We start from the raw sequence: 20,813 nt of genomic DNA, 5'->3' as shown, positions 1-20,813 counted from the left end.
TTTCTCTATAGCGGTCACCCTGATATGGAAGGGTTTTGTCACCCTGCCATAGCAGTCACTGTCAGTTAACCCTACACTACACTACGGTCCCCTTACACTTAACACTTTCCCTACAGAAACTGAATAAATTAAAGCGAACTAAAGTGTAAAAGAGCACTCTAACTACACTAGATATCCCTTTCCTCACACTAAAAATTGCTAAATGACACTTTGTTGCAGAAGTAACAGAACTGCTTCCACTCTCTTCCATGTCCCTGTATTACAATGCTAGGAATTTGGCGGGGCTATCATATACTGGGTGGCGTATTCACTAATGATTGGACTATGGACCCCCTAGTCACTCCAATCACATTCCTAGCATTCTCCTGCCCCCTCAATTGGCTTTTACTGATGGTTCTGGTCCAATCACGGGCTTTTAAAGCCCATTTCCTGAACCATTGCATTTTGATCGGTTCTGGTTGCCGAATTCCAAACTTTATGGGCAAAAAGTTCTAAATTCGGCCGAACCTCGAACACCCAATGTTTGGGTCGAACCGATGGTCGACCCGAACTGTTCGATCATCCCTATTTATCACTACCTGTACATTCATGAATGCATGCGGCCACAGTATGTGCGTTCACTTCCCTGCACCCGCTCCTGCCTGCATGTCAAACTTTGACAAGCAGGTTATGCTGTCGGTTGCAGATACGAATAGCAACATTTATGCCCTGAAGAAGGGGGGGAGTCTCTGTTCCCCCGAAACGCGTTGGCTTTAACATGTTCTGCTACCAATAAAACAACGATCTTTTGATCCAAGTGGGATTCTTATTGCTGATTTTGGGCGCTCCTTTAACCGACTACCACTAGAAACTTTTACAAGCGACTGAGTCCTTGCAGCCGCTGCATCCGCTTCCACTGGGTGCCTCCTTGAACCTCCAAAGTGGATTCCAGCACAGCAAAAAAATCAGTACAGCCACATCTTCTAATTCACCTCAATGGGTAGGGGCGTCTGCAGGTCCCAGGAGAACGGTTGTGGGTCGGGGATTGTGTAGATTAGGGATCGACTGATATCGGTTTTTCGTTGCAGATACCGATATTTTGGTCAATGCATATCAGTATCAGCTGATAATTTTGTACATTTAAAAATTATATATATATATATATATATATCCCAAACCCCTCCTCTGCACTTAAAAGCATTCAAAACGCCAAGTTTGGCTGTTTTGAATGCTGTGATTTTTTTTAATCTGGCGCCGAGTACCCGGAAGTGTTGTCACTCATGACATCACTTCGGGGTTTTTACATGGAGAGCAACCAGAGCCGAATACAGCTTTGATCAGGTCTTCGGCAGCTGTGTAGGCTGGTTGCCCGGGTCTCCTGGTGGAGGAAGGCGGGCCGAGCAGCTTCTCAGTGGCATCGGTTGTCATTACAAGACAGCCGACTGGCGGCTATGGACGCCGGTACTGGGGTGATGCCTCTAGCTGCAGCCATCACTCCGGTACAGCACTTTCCCTAAATATCGGAAATATCGGTAAACTCAGGGGCCGATTCCAATATATCGGGGAAAATGCAGATCGGCTTTGCCGATAATCGGTCGATCTCTAGTGTAAAGCACTTACCGGGCCGTACGCTCCTAACGCACACTATTGGTGTTTGGCATGCATGCTTTACAAACCCCCCCAGCATTATCCTGTACCACTGCACCCCAATAGGTGGCAGTATGCGGGGAATGATTACGCCGGCCCAGCACACCGCTCAGTCCCTGTATGGGATAAGCCGGCCATAGATGATAAACTGCCCGAGATTTGATCCTTCTATGGGCAGGCTGGTTGGATGGATCGCCTTCAGCACAACCAGCCTGTCAGATTTTTTTCCCTGCATGCCGTGTTTGCAGGAAAGAAAAATCTGCATCCTCTATGTCTTACCTTCCAGTACACATCTATAGAATGGACAGGCACATCCTCCTATATGGAGATATAACAACGCAGAACGGGCGCCAATGGCAGCATTCCACAACCAGCGTATCCAATTGTAAACACTACACACATTATTCCAATGAGATCCTGGAAATAATCCACAACTGGATGTGGACACTACAGCCTTTCACTGTGCATAGAGGAGCCGGGTCATACAGAAACATCACACACACACAATTGGTCGATCTGCCATGTATTGTTCCCTCTTAGTGGTGTACTGAAATTAAAATTCCAGTGCTGAAACCGAAAATTAAGAACGAACGAAAACCAAAAAGGACAGTTTAAAAATATTTTAAAACGTAACATAGCTGCTGTTTTTTTTGGATTGAAGTCAACGGGAGGAGAGGGGGGGGGGAGGGGGAGGGTATTTTGCATTGAAGTCAATGAGGGGGGGGACTTTTTGCATTGAGGTCACTGAGGAGGGGGGGGGGGGCGTTTTGCATTGAAGTCAATAAGGGGGGGGGGGGGGCATTTTTGCATTCAAGTCAATGGGGTGGCGTTTATGCATTCAAGTCAATGAGGGGGCATTGTTGCATCCAGTGCTGTATTTTGGCCTAGGCCAACAAGGCCCAGGCCTAGGGCGGCACTTTGCAGGGGGGCAGCAAAAAATCTGCCCCCCCTCCACCTGAGACTCTATTGGCCTCTCTCTCCCTCACCCTTCTCTCTCTCTCCCACCCCCTCTCACCCCCCCCCCCCTCTCGTGAGATCTCAGGGGTTCATGCTGGGACTTATAGTCCTTCAATTTTCAAAAAGGAGTGGGGCAAATTTACATAGAAGGGGGGGGTGCCCAATTTTTGTCTTGCCTAGGGCAGCATAAAAACTAAATACACCACTGGTTGCATCATAATCAAAGGGGGGGCGCTTTTGCATCCAAGTCAATGGGGGGGCGCGTTTTTGCATTAAAGTCAATGGGGCGCGTTTTTGCACATTATATATATACGCACACACACACACACATATATTTATATACATACACACACTTTTTTAAACTGTCATTTTTGGTTTCGGTTACGGCCAAGAATTTTTGGTTTTGGTACCAACATTTCCATTTCGTGCACCTCTAACCAAAACCATATAATATGAGGTCAAACCTAAACACTTTCAATTTGTATGCAATCAGACCGGCCCACACACTACATAGTTGAAGGTAAATCAAAAGGTAATTGAATAAGAAAAATTGTATAACGTATGGCTAGATTTACAGTATATGGCCAGCACACTTTACACAAGATTGTCACCATCAGAAAACTCACACTGAAGGGCACCAAGCAGCCATCATTGAGTAGACTGGAAGTGGCTGCAGGAAAGAAGCAGCATCGAGATGCCAAAACGGTGAAAAAAAAAAAAAAAGTTTAAAAAAAAAAGTAATCTATTATATAATAAATAACTTACAGCTAACCCTTCTCTGTGACCAGCATGCAGATTCATTGGGAGTCCCCCGGGGGATGATGTCCGTCCATGCGCAACGCCGGAGAGTGCGTCCCGAGACCCAACACACTGCAGAATCAATAACACGCCATCTGCCCTCTATTCACCCTTAAGGCCGGATCCCGGCCTCCCTTCTTCCCCTCCGAGTCCCCAGACTTCGCCGTCATACAACGCAGACTCAATGCCGGGCGTTCTCTCTGCAGAATCACCAACTGCAGAGCGGGTTCAACATTTTCCAGCTTTGTATTTACTGTATTGTTGCCATTTCTATATAATAATGGTAAACACACACAATATATATATATATATATATATATATATATATATATATATATATATATCACTGGGAGCCCAAATACAGCGTACACCGACACCTACAATGAGTATACAGCATCACCCAGCAATGAGGGAAATGTGATCCGGTAAATGGCGTCCCCGGTAGTATGATTAGAATACAGTCCATCATCTAATATGTCACGGAGCCGAGATTCAAGGAGAGTACGGGCTCACTGTAATAGAATTACTGCACTGAGCGGATAAAGGAATATAAAGGCTCTTTTTGTTTATTAATAATATACAGGTTTATACTTGCGGGGTCTAAGCAATGGTATCAGGGGCGTAACTACAGGGGTTGCAGGGGTTGCAATTGCAACCGGGCCCCATGCTCCAGGGGGCTGTGCGGCTCCCCTGTACACCTGGATAGGAGGGGCGGCGGGGGCAGCATGTAGAGAAATCACTGTCCTCCTTTTTCCCCCTGTAGCTGCAGGAGGAAAATGGAGGAGATTGGTTCCTCTGTATGCTGCCCCCGCCACTCCTCCTATCCAGTTCACTTGTGTTCTGCGGTCTCTGGGCCCCTGAGTGTTCTCCTGAACCCCCCCCCCCCCCCTAACGTGCTCCCTCTCCTGCCGGCTGCTGCAGGGGATGTGTCACAATACAGAACCAGAAAGGGGTCGGTAAATCTGTATTTTACCAGCTCCTTCCTGTTCTGAATGGACAGAGTCATAGTCAGTGACATTGTAAAAAAATAAAATAAAATGATAAAAAATAATACAATTAAAATACCAAAAAAATAAAAACTACTGACACCAGTGGGTGAACTTCCAGGGTTGCAAAGGTCACACTTGTGACCGGGCCCTGGCATTCCACCACCGTGGGGAGGCCCCAAGATGGCAGGAAGGGGGCCCACTGCAGAACTTGTGAAGGGGTCCCGCTGCGGGACCGTAATAAAGGGCCCCACAATGAGAGTAAAGGGCCCCAGGATCAGTGGGAAGAGACCCAGGCTTGAATGGAAGGGCCCCTGCCAGGGGTCCAGGGGGCCCTTCATGGTTTCTTGCACCGGGGCCCTGAAGGTTCTAGTTACGCCTCTGAATAGTATTGGCCTTGAACCTCTAACTCTGGGGTCTGCAGCCGGCGCTTTTGACTCCTCTTGTCTCCATGCACCACCATAGGAAGCCACTTCCTATGGGGGGGTGAACTGTACATGCATCCATAGACACACAGCACAGCTTGGCCCGCCCCCTGCTCTCAGGATTTGATTGACAGCAGCAGGAGCCAATGGTTCTCTGCCCTGTGTGAGACAGGAGAGAGAAGAGAGCTGCTACAGTACAGAGACTTCATTTCCAGGTTTCGTCACATGTGACTCGGTGGAACACAAATGGAACGCACCTGGAATCACAGCGGCGTTTCCAACAGCCCAGGTCTTTTAAGTAGGTGTCACCCTAAGGCACAAGAAAATGTGAGTTTTATGTATGTGATTTTTAACTTTTTATAAATAAACTTTACTGCACGATCGTTTTACTAAATAAAACTGGTCTTGGGATACTAAGAAACGTAACCAGTTCTGGACCAGAAGGATTTGCCCCCTTAATGACCCGGCCGTTTCTAGCGATTCGGCACTGCGTTACTTTAACTGACAATTGCGCGGTTGTGCGACGCTGTACCCACGTGAAATTGATTTCCTTTCTTTCCCACAAATTTCTTTTGGTGGTATTTGATCACCTGTGCGATTTTTATTTTTTTTGTGCTATAAACAAAAAAAAAAAAAAAAAAAATATTTTTCACATTCTACTATACAAGATTCCCAAAAAATAAAAAATAAATAAAAATCATTTTTTCATCATTTCAGGCCAATTTGTATTCTGCTACATATTTTTGGGAAAAAAAAAATCGCAATAAGCGTATTTTGATTGGTTTGCGCAAAAGTTATCGCGTCTACAAACTAGGGGAAAGATTTGTTATTTTTATTTATTTAAGCTTGGGGGGGGGGAGGGGGTCGCACTCTGTGCACGTCACACCTCTGAGCACCACACACGACTAAACCCTGCACACACAGCACACCGCTAAACCCTGCTCACACAGCACACCGCTAAACCCTGCTCACACAGCACACCGCTAAACCCTGCTCACACAGCACACCGCTAAACCCTGCACACACAGCACACCGCTAAACCCTGCACACACAGCACACACCGCTAAACCCTGCACACACAGCACACACCGCTAAACCCTGCACACACAGCACACACCGCTAAACCCTGCACACACAGCACACCGCTAAACCCTGCACACACAGCACACCGCTAAACCCTGCTCACACCGCTAAACCCTGCTCACACCGCTAAACCCTGCTCACACCGCTAAACCCTGCTCACACCACTAAACCCTGCTCACACAGCACACACAACACACACCACTAAACCCTGCTCACACAGCACACACCACTAAACTCTGCTCACACAGCACACACCACTAAACTCTGCTCACACAGCACACACCACTAAACTCTGCTCACACAGCACACACCACTAAACCCTGCTCACACAGCACACACCACTAAACCCTGCTCACACAGCACACACCACTAAACCCTGCTCACAGCACACACCACTAAACCCTGCTCACAGCATACACCACTAAACCCTGCATGCAGCACACTACTAAACCCCACTATCTGTGCATAGCCCCCCCCCCCGGAACTGCACTCTGTATATAGTGCACCTCCTGAATCCTGTGATCTGTATATAATGCACTCCCGATCTCTGCACCCTGTATATAGCACACTTCTAAACCCTGTACAGTATGTAGTGTTATCCTGATGTCTGTAAGTAATGCACTCCTAAACCCTGTATGTAGCACACCACAGATACAACCGACCCTTTGAGGGCAACCATACTGCTGATGCTGCCCACGATTACATTTTAGTTTGTCACCCCTTCTCTAGAGAGTCTGCTTTCAGAAAATATACAGCGTTTTCCCGGGCTTTATGTAATCCTCGGGCCTAAAATTATTTTTTAAATTCATTAAACGTAATAAAAAAAAAAATGGCTCTGGCAGTGAAAAGGTTAAAGCATTTCACCCGCCATCAGCAGATTGACTCAAAAAATATCGCCCCGAAAAATGAGAGGCTTATTTTGAAGTGACGCCATCACACCCCTGAGCCTGTTCTACCACCATCAATTATGGGAGTGCCACTCTCCCACTGACCACCATCATAGGATACAGGGGGGGGGAAATCACAGAACGCTTCAACACAGCAGCGTTCAGCAACGCAGACAGCAGGAGAGGTAAGTGTTGACAATCTGGTTTTGCAGGAACATTTTGGCCAATCTAATTATTGCAAAAAAGGCTCGCTCTGAAGTGACACCATCATGCCCCCCCATGGGACCCAGTTCTGCCACCGACAACTCTGGAAGTGCCGCTCACCCGCCGACCACGATCACAGGATGCGAGGTCATTGGGAGGATACGCAGAACGCTTCAACACAGCGACGGAGGCGGCAGGAGAGGTAAAATGTACACAATCTGCTTTTGCAGGAATATTTTGGTCAATTTAATTATTGCAACCGATTCAGTGACGCCATAACGCCCCTTTCTCTTGAAGAGGAGCCGTCCACGAAAGGCAATTGTGCTACCGACACTTCCGAAAGGGTCGCTCTCCCGCCAATCGCTAATACAGGACGCGGGGGTCATTGGGAGAAAACGCAGAATACTTCAATACAGCGGCATTCTGCGACACAGGCGGCAGGAAAGGTGTTTACCGTCTTCTTTTCTTTTTTGGACAATTTAAACACTGCAATAGGCTCGTTATAAAGTGACGCCATTACGGCTACGACAAGGAAAGCAGCCAGGCGCGTTCCCAGCGGCAGTCACACATATCCTTACCAATTCACTGACCTGGAACCAAGCATGGAGCCAGTGAAGCCTGCTGGGCGGGTTCTCTTGAATTCTGTATTAAAATAAAAACCTTTTCATTGCACCTGAAGAGAGCGAGCAAACCGAATAAACGCCGCGGCCTGCCATTCCGCCATATTTTGTATACAGGATATATCAATATACCAGGGCATATTATTATTATACCTATGAGCTGAGACACTGATGGTACTAATTATTTTCAATGAGTACTAATGTGTGTGTATATATACACACACACACACATATATTATATATATATATATATATATATATATATATATATATATATATATATATATATATATATATATATATATATGGCATATACTATAAATAAATAGCTGTTATATATATATATATATATAAATATACACACACACACACACACACACACACACACACACACACATACATACATACATACAGCTATTTATAGTATATGCCATATATATAAATATATATATATATATATATATATATATATATATATATACACACACACAACTCACACAGCTATTTATTTATAGTATATGCTATATATATATATATATATATATATATATATATATATATATATATATATATACACACACACACACACAACTCACACAGCTATTTATTTATAGTATAGACATATATATAACAGCTATTTATTTATAGTATATGCTATATATAAATATAAATATGCATGCATATAGCTGATATATCTCCATGATGGGGTGTCAGTCCTGAACCTTGCCACAGACTGTCATTTCATTCATTGTCCTGTACAACTCCCTGAGGCCTGCTACCCCAGCCTCAGCCTGCCTAGTAGTAGTAATAGGCCTATAGGCCGCACACCTCCGCCTACCTGCTGTAAGAGGGGATCCCCGGAGCTCCGTGTCACAGATATTCGCTTCTCTGTCCCACTGCAGCAGATCACCGACCGTCACCGATCAGCTGACAGCAATTTCCCCCCGCCCACCGGCTACCAGAGAGCTGACAGCGTCCTTAATAGAGGCCGCGGCCGCCATTTTGGATGAGGGCACAGTGCCAGTCCCTCCTTCTATTTAAAATGTAGTTGATGTTTTGTGTTTGAGGGGCTGTTATAGTGAATGTGCAACAACTGAACATTTATGTATTCCAATACCTACCCTAATTAATAAAAAATAAACAACAGAAAAACACATTTGGATTCATTGCCTGTAGCGACTGACTAGAATTTTTTTTTTATGACTGGTTGCTATGGGAAACACTTTCACATTTTTTGATTATTTTCTTAAGTTTTGTTGAATTGGACCGTTTCGTGGCCTTGTTTTCCAGCAGCAGTTAGGTCTCTTTCAGGTGGTAGGGCGGCCAAGCCTCGGTTTTTCTGCCCCCCCTGGTTGCCGCATGCCTGGATTCTAAAACAACCACTTCAAACTCCAGGCCTTTTCTGGTACTTTTTGTTTACAAGTAAAAATCAGTATTTTTTTTTCTTAAACATTTTATTTTTTTTTTTTATTTTTTTTTTTAAGCAGAGACCCTGGAGAATAAAATGTTGCACATTTTTTGTGTCACACGTCATTTGTGCAGCAGTTTTTTAATGCAAATTTTTTGGGGAGAAAATACACTTGTATTAAAATGGAGTTCCACCCAAAAGTGGAATTGCCGCTGATCTGCTTCCTCCCCCCTCCGGTGACACATTGGCACTTTTCAGGGGGGGAGGGGGGAACAGGTACCTGTTTTAGACAGGTACTCTTCCCCACTTCTGGAAGATGGCGCCGCGGCCCCCCTCCTCTTTTCTCTGTCGCCAGGCCAATTAGAAACCTCAAAGGTTTCACTGCGGGCTTCCCTTATGATGAATGGCGGCGGCAGTAACTGACAGCCAATCCAAAAATCGGCTGGGGTGCCGACATCGCGGGCTCCCTGGACAGGTAAGTGTCTATTTACAAAAAAATCAGCAGCTACAATATTTGTAGCTGCTGAGTTTTATTTATTTTTTTTTCCCAAGCAGAACTACTCTTTAATGTTAATGCAAAAAAAACAATGAATAACCCAATTTTTTGGTGAAATTGATGAAAGCGATGGTACACAGAGTAAATAGATATCTAACATGTCACGCTTTAAAATTGCGCACGTTTGTGGAATGGCTACAAACGACGGTACTTCGTTTGTAGACGGTAATCTCCATAGGCGACACTTTAAAACATTTTACAGGTTACCAGTTTAGAGTAACAGAGGAGGTCTAGGTCTAGAATTATTGCTCTCGCTCTAACGTTCGTGGCGATACCTTACATGTGTGGTTCGAACACCATTTACTTTTACCATTTACATTTACTTCTGCGCTTTAAATTTTCTTTTTTTCTTTTTACACTTTCTCTTTCATTTTTTTTTTATCACTTTTATTCCTATTAAAAGGAATGTAAACATAGCTTGCAATAGAAATAAGGGATGACAGGTCCTCTTTATGGAGAGATCAGCAGTCTATAAGACCCCAAATCCCTTCTATATCTTTAAAAGCAAAAGATAAAAAAACATTTTATTTGATCTTTTGCTTAAAAAAATAAAAATAAATGAATTTACCTCCAGCCTGGAACGGAAGTGATGTCACTCCGGTCCTCCAAGGCCATAGAGGCGAACAAAGAGTATCCACTCTTTTATTGCCTATGGGAGCAGCCGGCCGCAACGTTGGATCGTTTCTTGGGAAAACTATTTTTACACTGCCCCTTTTTTTTTTTTAAACACTTTTATTCCTATTACAAGGAATAAAAACATCCCTTGAAATAAAAATAGGGGATAACAGGTCCTCTTTATGGAGAGATTTGTAGTCTATAACACCCCAAATCCCTTCTATATTTTTAAAAGCAAAAGATAAAAAAAAAAAAAATGTAATTTGATCTTTTGCTTAAAAAAAAAAATTACCTCCAGCCTGGAACGGAAGTGACGTCACTTCAGTCCTCCAAGGCCATAGAGGCAAAAAAAGAGTATCCACTCTTTGATTGCCTATGGGAGCAGCCAGCCGCAATGTTGGATCGTTTCTTGGGCAAACTCTTTTTAAACTTTCCCTTTTTCTTATTTAAACACTTTTATTCCTATTACAAGGAATAAAAACATCCCTTGAAATAAAAATAGGGGATGACAGGTCCTCTTTATGGAGAGATCTGCAGTCTATAGCACCCCGAATCCCTTCTTTATCTTTAAAAGCAAAAGATAAAAAAAAGCATTTTTTTTTGATCCTCTGCTTAAAAAAAAAATAAAAATTTTTACCTCCAGCCTGGAATGGAAGTGACGTCACTTCAGTCCTCCAAGGCCATAGAGGCAAAAAAAAGAGTATCCACTCTTTGATTTCCTATGGGAGCAGCCGGCCGCAATGTTGGATCGTTTCTTGGGAAAACTCTTTTTACACTTTCCCTTTCATTCTTTTTTTGATCACTTTTATTGCTATCACAAGTAATGTAAACATCCTTTGCAATAAAAAATAGGGGATGACAGGTCCTCTTTATGGAGAGATCTGGAGTCTATAGGACCCCAAATCCCTTCTTTATCTTTAAAAGCAAAAGATAAAAAAAAAATTTATTTTGATCTTTTGCTTTAAAAAAAAACAAAAATGACCTCCAGCCTGGAACGGAAGTGACGTCACTCCGGTCCTCCAAGGCCATAGAGGTGAACAAAGAGTATCCCCTGTTTGATTGTCTATGGGAGCAGCCGGCCACAACATTGGATCGTTTCTTGGGCAAACTCATTTTACACTTTCCCTTTCATTTTTTTTTAAACACTTTTATCCCTATTTGTTTATTTCCTAGTTTGTTAAACACTGAACATGTACCAGAATTCCACCACGATGTTGAAAATCAGGTTGGACTATGCTATTCTCTTATGAGCAGAATGTTTGTCTTGTATAACTGTTTATATGCTGCTTAATGAAGTCCTGCTTTATTCTTTGTTCTCAACAAACTGTAAAATTGTTCAATAAAGATTATTAAAAAAAAAAAAAAAGACCCCAAATCTCTCATCTACCTTTAAAAGCAAATGCAGATCTTTTGCTTACAAAAAAAAATGTTTACTTCCACCCTAGACAAGAAGTAACGTTATGAAGTCGCTACGTTCCTCCTGGATCAAAGAGTTGATCATAGACAGTCTGGTCTCACTACACCTCTGTGATTAGCCACGCGAACCTTCAGATCGTTCCCCGGACTTGCTGGTAAGAACAGTAAGCCCGAGAAACTCCGGCAAGGAAACATCCCCTCCCGTTGCTTCTAAAAACGATCCAACAGCTAATCAGCTGCTTGGATCGCTTTTATGAAAAAACAGAATCGTCCCCTCTCCACCCGCCGCCTCTAAAAACAATCAAACAGCTAAGCTGCCATTATGATTTTTTTTTTTAAGGTGCAGGGAATCGCCGGCAGGAAAAAAAAAAAAGATGCCCACAGCTGCACCCATCATTCAGCTATCTTCACTCAAAGTCCATGATGTCAAATGACGTTCAGCACTATGTGCCACTTTGTGTCGGCCCATCACATAAAATCCCAATAAAATACATTTAAATTTTTTGGTTGTAACATGACAAAATGGCAATGTAAATAAATAAAATTCCAGTATACTGTTTATCCCATAGTTTGTAGACGCTATACCTTTTGCGCAAACCAATCAATATACACTTTGAGTTTTTTTATTTTCTACCAAAAATATGTAGCGGAAAATATATTGGCCTATATTAGTAAAGAAATTGGATTTTTTTTACATTTTTTTTATTGGATATGTTTTATAGCAGAAATTAAAAAATATACATATTTGTTTTTCAAAACTGTCTGCCTTTTTTTTTGTTTATAGCACAAAAAATAAAAATCATAGAGGTGATCACCAAAAGAAAGCTCTATTTTTGGGGAAAAAAAGGACATAATTATTATTATTATTATTGGGTGCAGCGTCACATGACCCCGCAATTGTCAGTTAAAGTAACGCAGTAAAAATCAAGGAAAATCCTGTGCTAAATGTGAATGAATGTGAAAAAAATATATATATGAAAAAAATATATTATTGATGAAAGCTGCTAAACACTGGATTTATAGAAATCCAAAAACAATACGTACAACCAATCGTGTAGCGCTAACATTAAATGTGGAAAATTGGTGAATATAATACATAAACAAGTGACCAAAAATTGACATAAACAATACATAAATAATTTTTGATACACCATTTATGTAAATTTTTGGTCACTTGTTTATGTATTATATTCACCAATTTTCCACATTTAATGTTAGCGCTACACGATTGGTTGTACGTAAAGTAACGCAGTGCCGTATCGCAAAAAATGGCCTGGTCATTTACCACGTCAGCTCCCGAATGACCAGGGCATTTTTTGCGATTCGGCACTACGTTAATTTAACGACAAATTGCACGGTCGTGCGACGCTGTACCCAAATAAAATTGATGTCCTTTTTTTTCCCACAAATAGAGCTTTCTTTTGGTGGTATTTGATCACCTCCGTGGTTTTTAGATTTTGCGCTATAAACAAAAAAAGAGTGACAATTTTGAAAAAAAAAAAACGCCATATTTTTTACTTTCTGCTATAAAACATTCCCAATAAAAAAATTTAAAAAAATCTAATTTTTTTTATCAGTTTAGGCCAATTTTTATTCTAATACATATTTTTGGTTAAAAAAAAAATCCCAAAAAAGCATATTTTAATGGATTTGCGCAAAAGTTATAGCGTTTACAAACTATGGGATATATTTTTGGAATTTTTATTTATTATCTTGTTTTTGTTAGTAATGGCGGCGATCAGCATTTTTTAGCGGGACTGCGACATTGCGGCGGACAGATCGGACCCCTAACTGACATTTTTGACATTTTTTGGGGACCAGTGACATTACTACAGTAATCAGTGCTAAATAATATGCACTGTTACTGTATAAATTACACTGGCAGGGAAGGGGTTAACACTGGGGGTGATCAAAGGGGTTAATGTATGCCTAAATGTGCTTGCTGACTGTGTGGGGAGGGGTTCTGTGACAGGCACAGAGAGATTGGGGGTTTTAGCTTAGCTGATCTCTCTCTCTGCCTGTGTGACAGAAGACTCGCCTGCTTTGTTTGCATAAGCAGGCGGGTCTCCTGTCAGTTTATCTGATGATCGCGGTAGGCCGGCGGCAATCGCCACTGCTCCTTCCCGAGGCCCGTCTGTGTCAAATCGTGCCGCCGAGGCCTCGTGCATGAAATCACGTTGTACTACGTGATTTTGCACAGCCGAGCTGCCCTGCCGCAGTAATACTACAGTGGGCAGTCGGCAAGAGGTTAAAAGCTCATACACACTATAAGAAAATCGGGCGAACATTTTTCATCCAAAGAATTTTCCTACAATTTTCGTATAGCGTGTACAGAACTTTCTACAGACGATTCACAATTTGCGTACGAAAATTCTCAAAGGGACAAACTCCAAAATTTTTCTCGTACGGAAAAAAAAAAATGAACGGTTTTCGTTTAATGCGTACCGTTTTCGTACAATTTTTGTACAAGAAAAATCAGAAAAGAAAGACTGCACATGATCAAAAGCAATAAACAACAAAAAAAAAAAAACTTTGTCGTACGAGAATTTTCGTAACAAATTTTCATTCATCGGTTCCAATTTGCTGTGAAACAACGAAAGAAAATCGTTCGTCCGATTTTCTTGTGGTGTGTACCCTATTTTTGGGGGGGGGGTAAAGTGGCCGTACACACTATAAGAAAATCGGGTGAACAATTGTCCGATTTTCCTCGTTGTTTCACAGCAAATCAGAACCGATGAAAGAATTTTCTTACGTAAATTTGTACGAAAATTCTCGTACGGCAAAGGCTTTTTTTTTGTTGTTGTTTATCGTTTCTGATCATGCGCAGTCTTTCTTTTCTGATTTTTCTTGTACAAAAATTTTACGAAAACGGTACACATTAAACGAAAATCATTCATTTTTTTTCCCGTACGAGAAAAATTATGGAGTTTGTCCCTTCGAGAATTTTCGTAAGAAAATTCTAAATCATCTGTAGAAAGTTCCGTACACAATATACGAAAATCGTACGAAAATTCTTTGGACGAAAAATGTTTGCCTGATTTTCTTATAGTGTGTACGAGCCTTTAACCACTTGCCGACCGCTCACTGAGCTGGTACTGCGGCAAAGTGGCTCGTTATCGTCCAGCGACGTAGACCTACGTCGCTGGATCCCGCCCCCTAACGGCGGCACGCGCGCACCGCCGGAGACTCGCTCCCGCTGTATTCAGACACAGTGGGAGTCGGGCCAGGGGAGGAGAGGCGGTGATCACCGTGGCTCTTCCCCGATCGTCGGGGATCTAGTGAGGAAATCCGCCCACTTGTGTAAACAAAGCGGGTGGATCTCCTCTGTGACAGACAGTCACAGGTTACACGATTCAGCATAGCTGAACCTGCGATCTGTGTCTGTGTCACACAGTCCCCTCCCCCCCACACACGTCAGTAAGCATGAGGCATACATTAACCCCTTGATCACCAATAAAGTTAACCCCTTACCTGCCAGTGTCATTATTACAGTAACAGTGCATATTTATAGCACTGATTACTGTAGTAATGTCACTGGTACCCCCAAAAGTGTCAAAAATGTCAGTTAGGGGTCCGATCTGTCCGCCGCAATGTCGCAGTCCCGCAGATCGCCGCCATTACTAGTAAAAAATTAAACAATAAAAATGACAAATCTTTCACGTAGTTAGTAAACGCGATAACTTTTGCGCAAACCAACCAAAATACGCTTATTGTGATTTTTTTTTTACCAAAAATATGTAGCAGAAAACAAATTGGCCTAAAATGTTAAAATAATTTTGATTTTTAAATTTATTTTTGGGAATGTTATACATCAGAATGTAAAAAATATTGTTTTTTTTTTTTCATAATTGTCGCTCTTTTTTTCAAAAATTAAAAATTGCACAGGTGATCAAATACCACCAAAAGAAAGCTCTATTTGTGGGGGAAAAAAGGACATAAATTAAATTTGGGTACAGCGTCGCACAACCGCGCAATTGTCCGTTAAAATAACACAGTGCCGAATCGCAAAATATAGCCCGGTCAGGAATGGGGTAAAATCTTCCGGTCTTAAAGCGGTTAAAAAATACGCTCATTGAGGATTTTTTTGTCAAAGACATGTAGCTAAATACATTTTGGCCTAAATATATGACAAAAATTGAATATATTGGATACTTTTTAACTGTCAAAGTAGAAAATGTCAATTTTTTCGCAAAATTTTCGCTCTTTTTTTATTAATATCGCAAAAAATGAAAAGCGCAGAGGTGATCAAATACCACCAAAAGAAAGCTCTGTTTGTGGGAAAAAAAGGACGTAAATTTCGTTTGGGTACGGCGTTGCATGACTGCGCAATTCTCAGTTAAAGTCGCGCAGTGCCAAGTTGCAAAAAGTGGCCTGGACGTAAAGCAGGAAAATCCTCCGGTGGTAAAGTGGTTAATCTTCTGTAGCTGAAGTTGCTCAGGTGTGAACCCAGAAGAAGTGATGAGTGAAGGTGGAATTTTCAAAAAAAAAAAAACTTTGTAAATATCCTCGCAAATTGCAGTATTTACTTTGTTGTCCTTCGTGTGCAAACATTGACTTGTTTCTATAAGTCGATCGCTCCCAACACACATTAACTGCTTTCTGACCGCCCCACGCAGATTTACTGCGGCAGGGCGGCTCGGCTGCGCATAATCGCGTAGATCTACGCGATTATGTGTACGCGGTTTTCTGTGATTAGACACAGCGGTAGGAGTGGGCCTCAATCGCCGCCGGCCTCCCGCAACCTTCTGCAACACTGACAGAAGAGCCGCCTGGAATGTAAACAATGTAAGACGGCTCTCCTGTCAGAGAGGCAGGGAAAGATTGTGTGATCCAGCTAAGCTCACCGATCTCTCTGTGCCTCTGTTCAATCCATCCCACCACACAGTTAGTAAGCACATCTAGGGAACACATTGAACCCCCTTGATCAACCCCAGTGTTAACCCCTTCCCTGCCAGTGTCATTTATACAGTATTTAGTACTGATCACTGTATTAACCACTTAAGCCCCGGAAGATTTTACCCCCTACCTGACCAGGGGGTATTTTGCGATTCGGCACTGCGTGAATTTAACGGACAATTGCGCGGTCATGCGACGCTGTACCTAAACGAATTTGACGTCCTTTTTTTCCCACAAACAGAGCTTTCTTTTGGTGGTATTTGATCACCTGTGCGATTTTTTGATCACGCGCTATAAACAAAAAAAGAGCGTCAATTTTGCAAAAATAACAATATTTTTCACATTTTTTATATGAAATTCCCCCCCAAAAAAAAGTAAAAATCAAAATTTTTTAAAATTTTCGGCCAATTTGTTTTATGCTACATATGTTTGGTATAAAAAAAATTGCAAAAAGTGTATTTTGATTGGTTTGCTCAAAAGTTATCGCGTTTACTAACAAAGGGAAAGATTTTTGTCATTTTTGTTGTTTTTTTTTTTTAACGCGTAATGGCGGCGATCTGCGATTTTTTTTGCGGTACTGCGACATTGCGGCGGACAGATCGGACCCTTGACTGACATTTGTGACACTTTTGGGGTTACCAGTGACATTTCTACAGTAATCAGTGCTATACATATGCACTGTTACTGTAAAAATACACTGGTTGTGAAGGGGTTAACTTTATTTGGGAGGGAGGGGCTGTGTGTATCCCTAGGGGCGTGCTTTCTACTGTGATTGGCTGTGGCTTCAGCTGTAAGGACACTGATCAACGGATCTACATACTAGATCCGTGTGATCAGTGTCTTTACACCGAGGAGAATGACAGGTGGCTTGTTTACACAAGCTGCCTGCCTTTCTCCCTCTCCCCCGCCGATCGCCGAGTGACCGGCGGACATCGGGTCCGCTGGTCACACGCGCGGGGGGGTCCGTGACCACGCGGGAGCGGGAGCGCGCCTCCGGGGGCGTGCGCTCGCTCCCTAGACCCTCACAAGCTAGTGACGTAGCCCTACGTCACTTTGCCTGTGAGGGGCTGACTGCCGACGTAGATCGGCGTTAGGCAGTCGGCAAGTGGTTAATGTCACTGGTCCCCAAAAGTGTCACGTCAGTGTCAGATTTGTCCGCCGCAATGTTGCAGTCCCGCTAAAAATCACAGATCGCCGCCATTACTAATAAAAAAAAATAAAAATAAAAACTCCAAAAATCTATCCCGTAGTTTGTAAACGCTATAAATTTTGCGAAAAACCAATTATTATACGCTTTTTGGGATTTTTTTTTACCAGAAATATGTAGCAGAATACAAATTGACCTAAACTGATTAAAAAAAAATTTAAATATTTTATTGGGAATGTTTTATGGCAGAAGGTAAAAAATATGGCGTTTTTTTTTTTTTTTTTCGAAATTGTCGCTATTTGTTTTGTTTATAGTGCAAAATCTAAAAACCGCAGAGGAGATCAAATACCACCAAAAGAAAGCTCTATTTGTGGAAAAAAATGACATCAATTTTATTTTGGTACAGCGTTGCACGACCGCGCAATTTTTCGTTAAAGTAACGCAGTGCCAAATCGCAAAAAATGGCCTGGTCATTAAGGGGCAAATCCAGAACTGGTTAAAGGGTAACTCCACTTTCGTGGAGGAAAAAAATAACAAACAAAGAAAAAACAATATAGTGTATACAATTGTGACACAAATAATATTGTAATTGAATGTTATTAAAAATGACCTTTCCTTTTCAATCTGCAGCCGTTGTCATTTTCTGAAAATGCAATACAATATGGCCGCCTGGAGCTGTTCTTTACACAGACTGTATACTGACCACACCCCCAGAAACATCATTTTCTGCTTGTGTGATTGGCTCACCAATTATCCCAGAAGTCTGCAAGTCAGATTTCTGGCATCCCCTGCAACAAGAATGTCATTTTTGGTGAGATACTCCCAATAGGAACACGTCTAAAGGGATGCAGGCCCAGCAGATTTCCTCATTAGAGCCCTGCAGCTGCCACAGCTGACAGATAATTATGAAACCACTCCCATTAGACCCTCTAAGCACAGAGGAACAAACAATGATTTCTTCAGAATAAAAAAATTTAGGAATCTGCAACAAAGTTTGGTAAAATCCCTGCAATGTACAGAGATCACCCAGAGGGGAATGTTTATTTCTCAACAAAAGTGGAGTTACGCTTTAAATTCTTCAGGTCACCCCATGTGGTAAGTGCTCCGGGGTGACCTGAAGAATTTAAAGTTGTTATGGACAATGTGAAAAATTGAAATTTTGTGTAATAGTATAAATTTTGAGCTTGTGTACTTTTTTGAGTTTATATATAAAATATATTCTTAACAGCGCCTTAAAAACAACTTACACTATTTTATTGGATATGTTTTATAGCAGGAAGTAAAAAATATTGTTTTTTTTTTTTCAAATTGTCTGTCTTTTTTTTTTTTTTTTTTGTATTTATAGCGTAACAAATAAAAAACGCAGAGGTGATCAAAATACCACCAAAAAAAAAGTTATATTTGTGGTAAAAAAATGACAAATTTTACAATTATAAAATACATTCTTAACAGCGCCTCAAAAAAAAAACTTACATTATTTTATTGGGTATGTTTTATAGCAGAAAGTAAAACATATTGTTTTTTTTTTTTTTTAATATAGTGTAACAAATAAAAAACGCAGAGGTGATCAAAACACCACCAAAAAAAAAGTTATATTTGTGGTAAAAAAAATGACAAATTTTACTACTATAAAATACATTCTTAACAGCGCCTCGAAAAAACAACTTACATAATTTACATAATTTTAGTTTTTTCCAAAATTGAAGGCAGCTGTAATATGAAATTCAACCCTAGGTGGCGCCATTTCTAACACTATCTCATATCCAATAAAATAATGGAAAAAATCTAATTTCTTTAACCACTTTACGTCCAGGCCACTTTTTGCGATTCGGCACTGTGCGACTTTAACTGACAATTGCGCGGTCTTGCGACGCTGTACCCAAACGAAATTTACGTCCCTTTTTTCCTACGAACAGAGCTTCCTTTTGGTGGTATTTGATCACCTGTGCAATTTTTACTTTTTGCGCTATAAACAAAAAAGTGCGTAAATTTTGAAAAAATAACAATATATTTCACATTTTTCTATATGAAATTCCCCCCCAAAAGAAATGTAAAAATCAAAATTTTTTAAAATTTTTGGCCAATTTGTTTTCTGCTACCTATGTTTGGTAAAAAAAATCACAATAAGCGTATTTTGATTGGTTTGCGCAAAAGTTATTGCGTTTACTAACTAAGGGAAAGATTTCTGACATTTTTGGTGTTTTTTTTTTTTAACTAGTAACGGCGGCGATCTGCGATTTTTTTTTGCAGGACTGCAACATTGCTGCAGACAGATCGGACCCTTGTCTGACATTTTTGACACTTTTGGGGGTACCAGTGACCTTACTGCAGTAATCAGTGCTATAAATATGCACTGTTACTGTAAAAATGACACTGGCAGGGAAGGGGTTAATTTTATTGGAGAGGGAGGGGTTAATGTATGCCTGGTGCTTACTGACGTGTGTGGGGGGAGGTGACTGAGTGACACAGGGACAGATCGCAGGTTCAGCTACGCTGAACCCTGCAATCTGACCCTGCCTGTCACTTAGGAGATCCGCCCGCTTTGTTAACACAAGCGGGCGGATCTCCACACTAGATCCCCGACGATCGGGGAAGAGCAGCGGCGATCGCCGCCGCTCCTCCACTGGCCCGACTCCCGCTGTGACTGAATACAGTGGGAGCGCGCCTCCGGTGGCAAGCGTGCGCTGCCCACAAGGGGAGGAGTCCAGCGACGTAGGTCTACGTCGCTGGATGGGAACTAACCACTTTGCCGCAGTAGAGCTCCAGTGAGCGGTCGGCAAGTGGTTAAAAATGTAGGCCAATATGTATTCTGCTACATATTTTTGATATTAAAAAAATACCCCAATAAGGGTATACTGATTGGTTTGCGCAAAAGTTATATAGTCTACAAACGCTTTTTTTTTTACTAGTAATGGCATCGGATCAGCGACTTATAGTGGGACTGCGATGTCAAATTGGACACTAACTGACACCTTTTTGGGGACCAGTGACACGATTCGTGCTTTTCCACTGCGTGTACCGGCTCGGCTCGACTCGGCACTGCATGGCTCGACTCGGCTCGGTTTGCTTTTCCACTGCGTGGAACGAGTCGGCACGTCTCGGCACTGCATGGCCCGACTCGGCTCGGTTTGCTTTTCCACTGCGTGGTACGAGTCGGCACGTCTCAGCACTGCATGGCTCGACTCGGCT

General features: G+C 42.0%; 1 protein-coding gene across 2 annotated transcripts in view; it reads right to left on the bottom strand.

Annotated features, from left to right (window-relative positions):
- Positions 1 to 8,531, bottom strand: part of ATP6V1A (ATPase H+ transporting V1 subunit A) — a 111,668-nt gene extending 103,137 nt beyond the window's left edge. For both annotated transcript variants that reach the window (XM_082247265.1, XM_082247267.1), the window contains exon 1: positions 8,425 to 8,531. The gene's annotated coding sequence lies outside the window, so the exon portion shown is untranslated. The remainder of the gene's footprint in view (positions 1 to 8,424) is intronic.
- Between the last annotated feature and the right edge of the window lie 12,282 nt (positions 8,532 to 20,813).

Source organism: Pelophylax lessonae (genome assembly GCF_965119305.1).
Source record: "Pelophylax lessonae genome assembly, chromosome: 2".
Taxonomy (NCBI): Eukaryota; Metazoa; Chordata; class Amphibia; order Anura; family Ranidae; genus Pelophylax; species Pelophylax lessonae.
This window is presented reverse-complemented; position numbering and strand designations above follow the sequence as displayed.